The sequence below is a fragment of the Prionailurus bengalensis genome, chromosome D2 (genome assembly GCF_016509475.1).
Source record: "Prionailurus bengalensis isolate Pbe53 chromosome D2, Fcat_Pben_1.1_paternal_pri, whole genome shotgun sequence".
NCBI lineage: Eukaryota > Metazoa > Chordata > Mammalia > Carnivora > Felidae > Prionailurus > Prionailurus bengalensis.
Window position 1 is genome coordinate 34,073,598 of NC_057351.1, and position 9,447 is coordinate 34,083,044.

General features: G+C 40.5%; 1 long non-coding RNA gene across 1 annotated transcript; it reads right to left on the reverse strand.

Moving 5' to 3' along the window:
• Positions 1-803: 803 nt before the first annotated feature.
• On the reverse strand, positions 804-9,203 carry LOC122493470. The gene is made up of 2 exons (XR_006299896.1): positions 8,403-9,203; positions 804-1,819 (listed from the first exon to the last, which is right to left on the reverse strand). It is a non-coding gene; the product is annotated as an uncharacterized LOC122493470 (long non-coding RNA).
• Positions 9,204-9,447: the final 244 nt, after the last annotated feature.

The window sequence follows — 9,447 nt, forward strand, 5'->3', positions numbered from 1 at the left end:
GGGCTCCAACTCATGAAACCACTAGATCATGACCTGAGCCCAAACCAAGAGTCAGTCGCTTAATGGACTCAGCCACCCAGGCACCCTTTATGCAAATTTTCTTGTGGCTAAATCTAGCCTGGAATTAGATAGGGAAAAAAAATTCTGAAAAACGTAGTTCCAATTTAACTAAATTGACGTGTACAAAGCCACCACGATTCCTTTCTGTATTTGACATACCTTCTTCAATTAGCATGTATTACTTTAATAACCAGGAAAGCAAAACCTTAAAAAATTCCTAGAATATCCAAGTGGCTAATAAATATATGAAAAATACTCCATTCACTAATCAACAGGAAAATGAAAATTAAGAGCACAACAGGGTATCTGTTCACATCACACCAGAATGGCTAAAATAAAGAAGACAGACAACACCAAGTGTTGGTGAGGATATGGAGCAACCAGAACTCTCACACGTTGCTAGTGGGAGTGTAAATTGGTTACAACCACCTTGGAAAAATGTCTGACAATATCTATCCAAGCTGAAAATGTGCATACCCTATGACAGCAATTGCATTTCTAGAAAAACATATGTTCACTAAAACATATATACAAGAATGCTCATAGTGACACTATTTGTAATAGCTAAAAACCAGAAACAATTCAAATGTCCACCAACAATAGAATGGATAAATAAATCATGGTGAATTCATATAAAGGAGTACTAGATAACAATGGGAATAAATAGTCTATAACTCTATACGATAGTAAGGATGAATATCATAAATATAATGTTAAGTGGAAGAAGCCAGACAAAAAAAGAATACATACTTACAATTCCATTTATGTCAAGTTCAAAAACAGGATAAATTAATATATGTTTTTAATTTATGAATAGGAATTACCCTTGAGAAACTAGTGACTGGAAGGTGTGCTAGTGACATTCTGTTTCTTCATTTAGGTTTTGGTTATATGAAGGTGTTTGCCATTTGAAAATTTATAGAACTGTATATTTATGATTTGTGCATTTTTCAGTATATATGTTATGCTTCCACAAAAAGCAGAAAGAAAAAGAAAAAATTAGTAATCCCTCATTTAGGAAACTCACAAATTATATCACAAATTGAGGTGATTCAAATGCAATAATGTGGATTACAGTGCTTGGATTACAGTTCTGAGGAATACATAGACATAGGAATAAGGACAGAGAATAGAATATTTAGCCTAGGTTGGCTAAATATGATTCTTTTTAATCATAGTAAAATACGTATAACATAAAATTTACCACTTTATGGCTTGGGGTATTTTTTAAGAGAATATGTGTGGTTGTATGTGTGGCAGGGGGAGGTACTGGTTAGTGAGAAGTAAGAAGGAAAGACAGGTTTCCTGAGTCCCTGATTAGCTTCTGTCATACTTGCCTCAGTTTGTTCTGCTTGCTCAGCTGAGGTCTCATGACCAAGCAGGGTAATTCACCGCCCCTTGAAGTCAGTCCCTTCATTGGCTGTGGGGGATTCTCCAGCCCCCTGAAGTCAGGCTAGAACTGATGACAGGAGCTCCTATGAACTCCAGAAGTGCCATTGAATCCCACTCTGTTCTCCTCACTACCCCCAACACACACATTTCACCTCACCTGTGACTATCTCTACCCCTGAAGCTCTTCTCTTCATCAGCAGTCATGAGAAAGACCAGGAGTACAAATTCAGCAAAGGTTTTAAAGGGCAGTCCCAGGACAGTAGTCATGGTGTCAATTTTGCTCTCCAGAGAGATGACATGTATGTATTTCCAGGCTCACTTGGGCAATTGGTTCTTTATCTGGCTCCAGCATCAGCACCAGCACCATCTAGAGAGGGAAGGAATTCACAGCTCTTTTTTTTTTAAGAGGTGGGGAGGGTCAGAGAGAGAGAGAGAGAGAGAGAGAGAATCCCAAGCAATCTCTGCACTGTTGTCGCAGAGCCCAAAGTGGGGCTTGATCTCATGAACTGCAAGATCATGACCTGAGCTGAAATCAAGAGCCAGATGCTTAACTAACCGAGCCATCCAGGTGCCCTGAAACTCACAGCTCTAAAATACTTACATTGGAGTAGAGGCCAAGAATAACAGAAAATTCTGTTCCTGATAATACCACTGGAGAGAAACAACTGAGTGCCTACTGTGTGCTTGGCATGATGCTTCCAGCAAGATACCCATGCCTCTTGGAGACCAGCAGAGGGCTCAGGACTCATCCAAGTGCAGGTTGTTTGAGCTAGAGCTTTTTTTTTTTTTTTTTTTTTTTAATTTTTTTTTTCAACGTTTATTTATTTTTGGGACAGAGAGAGACAGAGCATGAATGGGGGAAGGGCAGAGAGAGAGGGAGACACAGAATCAGAAACAGGCTCCGGGCTCTGAGCCATCAGCCCAGAGCCCGACGCGGGGCTCGAACTCACAGACCGCAAGATCGTGACCTGGCTGAAGTCGGACGCTTAACCGACTGCGCCACCCAGGCGCCCCTGAGCTAGAGCTTTTTAAGGGGAAGAGAAATCTGGATAAATTACAGTGGGTGACTCATTCTCCCTCTTCCTGGAAGCCCAATCAACCCAGATTTTATTCTACTAAAATCAGATTAAAATAAACACCACACACACTTATGTAAAGAGAGGTCTGGAAAGATAACACAGTAGTTACCTTTGAGTGGTGGACGAGGGTTGATATTTCCCTCTTCCTTGTACTTTTAAGGAAGCCTGTGCAATATTTAAGCACATGGCCTTAGGACAGAAAGCACTTGGGTTCAAATCTCAGCCATGTGACTTTGGGCAAGTTACTTCACCTGTATGAACTTTAATCTTATTATCTGTAAACGGGGATGATAATAAACCTACCTGAATAAAATGATGCACATTAAGTGTTTTCGTATAGTGTCTTACACAAAGAAAACACTCCATAAATGGGAGCTGTTATTGTTATATTTCCATATTTTTTGACATTTTTTGTCAAACACATTTTAAAAATAAAAAAAATAAAGATTTTTTTTTTTTAAAGAAGAACAAGGACAGTCCTGAAAAGGAAGAGAGTTTGTAAGAAGACATGTGGAGACTTAGGAGGTGTGGGCAAAAGGAGGGAGTGGCTCAGCCATGGAGTGGGGGGTAGGGGTTGAATTGGACTATGAGCCTTTCTTTTTTGGCTTCCAGCTGAGGATCTATGTCTTTCTGCCCTGGGTTACTGCTCCCTGCACCCTAAGCTCAGACACAAGAGCAATTGCCCCAGTTAGCTCTACTCTGGGAACATCTCTGATACTAGAGAATCCTGGGGCACACTGGCTACTAGAGAGTTTCTTGCCATGATCTGGATACAGAGTGACCTGACCAGCTCAGCACAAGGCTCCTATCATTTCATTTCTTGTTCTCACATGCTGTGTCTGTGAGTACTGCTTTAAAAACCTCTAAAGGTTAGCTCTTTGAAATCACACCTCTTAGTCCCTGAGGCTGGCAAGGATTTTACTGGTTTTTAAGTGCTTATTTATTTATTTTGAGAGAGAAAGAGAGAGAGCGAGTGCGACAGCACAGGTGAGTGCACGAGAAGGGAGGAGGGGAGGGGAGAGAGAGAGAGAGAGAGAGAGAGAGAGAGGAGAGAGACAATCACAAGCAGACTCCTCAAGGTCAGTGTGGGCTCAAACTCACGAACTGTGAGATAATGACCTGAGCTGAAATCAAGAGTTGGACGCATAACTGACTGAGCCACCTAGGCACTCCTACTTTACTTTTAATAAGACATTCACTGCTATGACATCATCAAAATAACTCTAGAAAAGGGACACAGTCCTTAGAGGAGGCATCCTCCCACCACTTTTCTGGGGTTGTTCCTTTTCCTTTAAGTGAATACTTGCTCTGCCTCTCCACGCCTGGCCTGGCATTCAGCACACACTGTGGGTTTTGCCTTTTGTCACACTGAGCATGCCTCCTGCAACCGTGGCTGGGGCACACATTCTCCCATATTTGGGAGTAAGCTGGAGACTTGGCGGCATGTGGGTTTCTGTTTAAAATTCCAAAGCCAGCGGGGCGTATATTATCCATTTCCTCAAATCCAACATGCTGTAAAGCATGAGTCAGAGTCGGATAAGCTTCTTCCCAGGGGAAGTTGTGTCAGTTGGTTAGTGAATGTAATTAAACAAGGATAATGTTCACTGGCATTAGCTGCAGATTAATGCAGAGAAAAACAAAATCTCCATCTTGAGTTTACAATCTTCCTGCCAAGATAGGACAACTTCCCCAAGTGTCACTGATCAGGGAAGGCAATCCAATCTTAATGTAATTTCAGGGGCATAGGAAGACCCCTCCATCAATTGTCTCCTTCCACATAAATAAATAATGTAGATATTAGGAACTTTTGGGCACTTGGGTGGCTCAGTCGGGTGAGCGTCTGACTCTTGATTTTGGCTCAGGTCATGGTCTCACAGTCATGGGATCAGGCCCACTTGGGGCACTGCAATGACATTGCAGAGGCTGCTTGGGATTCTCTCTCTCTCTCTCTCTCTCTCTCTCTCTCTTCCCTCCCCTGCTTGTGCACTTGCATGGGCATGTGCACGCTCTCTCTCTCCCTTTCTCTCTCAAAGTAAATAAACTAAAATATATGAGGAACTTTGGAAGAGGGATGTATATTCGGATTATTTTTAAGTTATTTTGTGAGGAGGGTTACATGTTAGGAAATCTCAGTGAGGGTTATTTTATCTGATTTAATCCATCATCACGCAGGGCCAGGTGGTTGAAAGCAGACTCTGAGAGAATGGAATATAGGACAGATAAAATTTGATAAGCACTGGGAATGATATTCAGCTTATTGTGCTTTGCATACTAATGGGTCTTCTGGGAGGTCCCTCCAGGAAGCCCGGAAGCAACACCAAGGCCCTGCGCTCCAGAAGGGCTGAGGGTTTAAAGGTACCAGGAGGGAAGTTAGGGAACGAAGGGTGTGTCTAGAGGTCATTGGAAACCCACGCTTTAGCCTAGACAAGCCATTTCCACAATCATGGAAATCACAAAACAGAAAGTCAATTCTGGAAGGGTTATTGGAGGTCATTTAGTCCAACTCCTCTTCAAAGAAGAGCAAAATGAGGTCCACCCAGAGAGGTTAAGTAATTTGCCCAAGTTCACCCAGCAGCAGGGTTGAGACTTTAGTCTCCTCTTTTCATCTTTCTACCAAGCTGCTCCAGGAACAACAAGAGCTAACACTCAGGCCGACCTCCTTGGCCCATCCTGAAAATATCCACTTAGTCCCACCTTTTCAAATATAACCTCTGCGTAGGAGAGATGCAATGCTAAACCCCATCTGAGAAACTATAGTCTCCTGCCATTCAGCTCCCTCCTGGCTTCAACAGCAGTTTCAAAATGTATTTTTTCTTCATTCCAGTAAAAAGTGTGCTAAATTTCATATAACTGAGATACAAAGCTTATTGCTAACTAGAAGAGCTTCTGGGGTTAAAGCAAAAGGGTTTTGTGAATGTTCTTTCTTTTAACTATCTGATGAAGCATTCCCCACCCCATCCACATCCCCCCACCTTCCACTTGAGCAAAGTATTTAGAAATATACTTGATCTTTTTGTCATTTCTCTGTGTTTTAGTGTTTTCAAGTGCCCCTTCTGATGTAGGTCAAAGCATTTTGTTTTTTTTTTAAATGTGAGATTGTATTCTTTCTGCCCAGATAGGATGGAAAGGACTTTTCCAAATAAGGAAGTTTTGCTGGAGTGTGTGGCTCAGGCAGCAGCAGTTGCTACCATCCTAACTTAGTCAGATACAGTAGGTCCTGTAAGCCAGGAAGACGAAGCATTTAAGGACTCATTAGCATTTTTGCACCATTGGGGGTCAGGAGGTGCTGCCAGCAGGTGGTTGTGGCAACCAGGGATGGAAAAAAATTTGTAGAGAAGGCAAAGTTTGGTTTCGGCACACCTCTACTCTCCACATTCCCTACTTCCCAGCCCCAGAGTTCTGCAAGTATTTGTTCTCTCTTCAGGACAGAGAGTGGATGCTCTGGTTTTTTGGAATCAGATAGATATGAGTTAAAGTTCTCACATATAATTTGTGTGATTTTCAGTAAGTTACTTAACTTTTTTTTTTTTTAGCCCTTTTCCTTTCTTTTAAAGTAAAAATGGGGGCAACTGGGTAGCTCAGTCGGTTAACCGTCTGACTTTGGCTCAGGTCATGATCTCCTGGTTCCTGAGTTCGAGCCCCGTGTCGGTCTCTGTGCTGATGGCTTGGAGTCTGGAGCCTGCTTGAGATTTTGTGCCTCCCTTTCTCTCTGCCCTTCTCCCACTCATGCTCTTACTCTCTCTCTCTCTCTCTCTCAAAAGTAAATAAACATTAAAAAATTTTAAAGAAAAATGATAGTACTTATTTCATGGCATTTTTATGAGCAGTAAATAACCTACTAAATGTAATATATGTAGTGTGTCCCAATTCTCCTTTTTAGGCTCTAAAATTACTTGTTTTCTACCTTTTTTAAAGTACCTCCTCTACTACCAGAACATCTTAGTCCGTATTTAACCAGGGGTTAAGAGGAAAGTGTGATTATTAAAGTAATTTGTGCTAAGGTGTGAGTGACTACAATAAAAAATTTATTAGCCCATATGAATTTCTGACTTCTGAAACAAGGGGTGTTGTTGTAAGCGAAATGAAGAATTTCCTTGCAATAATGAAGACATATTTTCTTTTGTAATGCTCCTTAATTTATACAACTATGCCTTGCTCCACGTGCCCCTAAAGTCTACTCAGCCTTTTAGGGTGAGAAGAGTCAAGTGCTCCTTAAGAGTCTATATAGTTCTGGAAACTTGATAAACAGGATCTTTTTTTTCCCTAGAGAGAAGAATGCTAATCATCGTATTTTCAAAAATGTTGAAAACCACATACTTTTTTAGATTGTTAAGTTCAGATCATAATGTAGTGAAAGTCTTTGACAGAAGTTTCTTATCTGAACAGCAAGGGCCTGTTTCCAAGGCCATACCCAAATGGAACAACAATTAACCCAAGACCAAGTAGATCTTAAGAGAGCCTTGATGTAAATCTGGCAGTTTCTCAAAAGGTTAAACACATGGACCAGTAATTCCACTCTTACGCATACACCCAAGAGAAATGAAGACATATGTTTACACTAAAACTTGCACATGAATGTGCATAGCAACATTATTCATGATAGCTAAGTAGAAACAACTCAAACGCTCATTAATTAATGAATGGATAAAGAAAATGTGGCACATCCATACAATGGAGTATTATTCAGCCATTAAAAGAAAGGAAGTACTGATACACACTGCAACATGAACTTTGAAAACATTATGATAAATGAAAAAGACTGACACAAAAAGCCACATATTATATGCTGCCATTTATGTGAAATTTCCAGAATAGGCAAATTCAAGGAGACAGAAAATAGATTAGTAGTTGCCTAGGGCTGGGGTGAATAGGGGAATGTTTGCTTGTTTGTTTGTTTGTTTTGTTTCTGTGATTCTTTTAATTATTTTAACAGTTTTAATGTTTATTTATTTTTGAGAGAGACCTAGAGACAGAGCATGAGCAGGGGAAGCAGAGTGGTAGAGAGAGAGGAAGACAGAGAATCCAAAGCAGGCTCCAGGCTCTGAGCTGTCAACACAGAGCCCAACGCAGGGCTTGAACTCATGAACCACGAGATCATGACCTGAGCTGAAGTAGATGCCTAACCGACTGAGCCACCCAGGCACCCCGATTTTCATGATTTTAGATGCTGGAAAATTCTATATCTTCTCAATTTCAATCCTTTTTGTTATAAAATATAAATTTCCCAAATTAAAAAATAAGAGTCCTTAAAAATATTCTTTGCACAATTTGAGATAGGACAAAACACAATTATGGAATTTAAAAATTAGAACACTATGCACAGTTTGAGCTTTCCTTTTAATCTGTCCTTTTTGCTTTAGTAGGATAAATTTAAATACTTTTTTTGGTGAGCTTTGTTGTCACTATGTGGAAAGGGGAGTTTTGTAACTGGGTATGGGGTTTCTATTTGGGGTGATGAAAATGTTCTAAAATTCATTTTGGTGATAATTGCACAACTCTGTGAATATATTAAAAATCAATGAGGGGCACTGGGTGGCTCAGTTGGTTAAGCATTGACTCTTGATTTCGGGTCAGGTCATGATCTCAGGGTCATGAGATCAAGCCCCACGTTGGGCTCTGCACTGGGTGTGGAGTCTGCTTAAGATTCTCTCTGTTCTTTTCCCTCTCACAAGCTCCTCCCCAGCTTGTGCACACACACACACACTCAAAAAACCCAAAACAAACCAGTAAGTTTTACACTTTAAATGGGTAAATTGTGTAGTATATAAACTATACCTCAATAAAGCTGTTACACACACACACACACACACACACACACACACACAGAAAGATAGCCTTGAGAAAAGTACTTGTTACCTTGTAGGTACTTACAGCTTGGCTGGTGAAAGGCTATAGGACTCCTGAGGTCTGGAAAATGGCTCTGGTATCCATTTGGAGATGCTAGTGAGTGGCCACTTGTTTGAATCCAAGCATGGGTGGGAGGAGCCAGGGTGAGAACCTCATAAGCTCCTCATTCTGCATTCCAGTTCTTCTGACCAGAAACACAAATAAAGCAATAAAAAACAGGCCAGAAAACGGCTTCTAGAATACATTTTAACAGTTATTTGTAGTATTGCTGCTGTTTTCTCTTAAAAACCAAATTTCTCTTTAAGCCCTATAAATAGAACAAAGCTTATTAAAGGGATATCATTATTTAAGATTGGAGTCACAAGAGATATCATATAATTACTAATTCCACAGGCAATGAATTAAAATGGAATACTCCAATCTACCAAAGGGAGACGAGACAGGATCTTGGAAAAGATGCTAGATTATTAATAGAGTTCTTTCACTCTAAAACAAAAAGCCTTAGGGGTCAACATGAAATTTAGTTGGAATTGCTTTGCTTCAAAGATCCGAATGACCAATAGAATACTAAAAGGAACTCCTTGTAGATTAGGAAATTTAATGTCATTAGTAGTTGTTTTAGGAACAATTTTGGTAAAAAAGGTACCACAACTTCATGAATTTTTGTGCCCGGGAAAGTGCCCCTCCTTGATTTATAGAATGGAAAAGAATAACTAAAGCACAATTCAGACCTTAAGTGAACAGTCTCCGTTTCCTCCGAAACACCAAGAAAGCAGGGCAAAATTCCTATTTTGCAGTTTAACGCATGACTTGATAATTTAAGAATGCATTTGTATTAGTAAACGCTCAAAATTAAGGTTGACTTCACACATTTAAAAATTGTTTTTACAATTTCAAAAATGGGGTGCCTGGGTTGTTCTGTTGGTTAAGTGTCTGACTTCAGCTCAGGTCATGATCTCACGGTTCGTGAATTTGAGCCCCACGTTGGGCTTTGTGCTGACAGCTCAGAGCCTAGAGCCTGCTTCGGATTCTGGGTCTCCTTCTCTCTCTGCCCCTCCCCTGTTCGTTC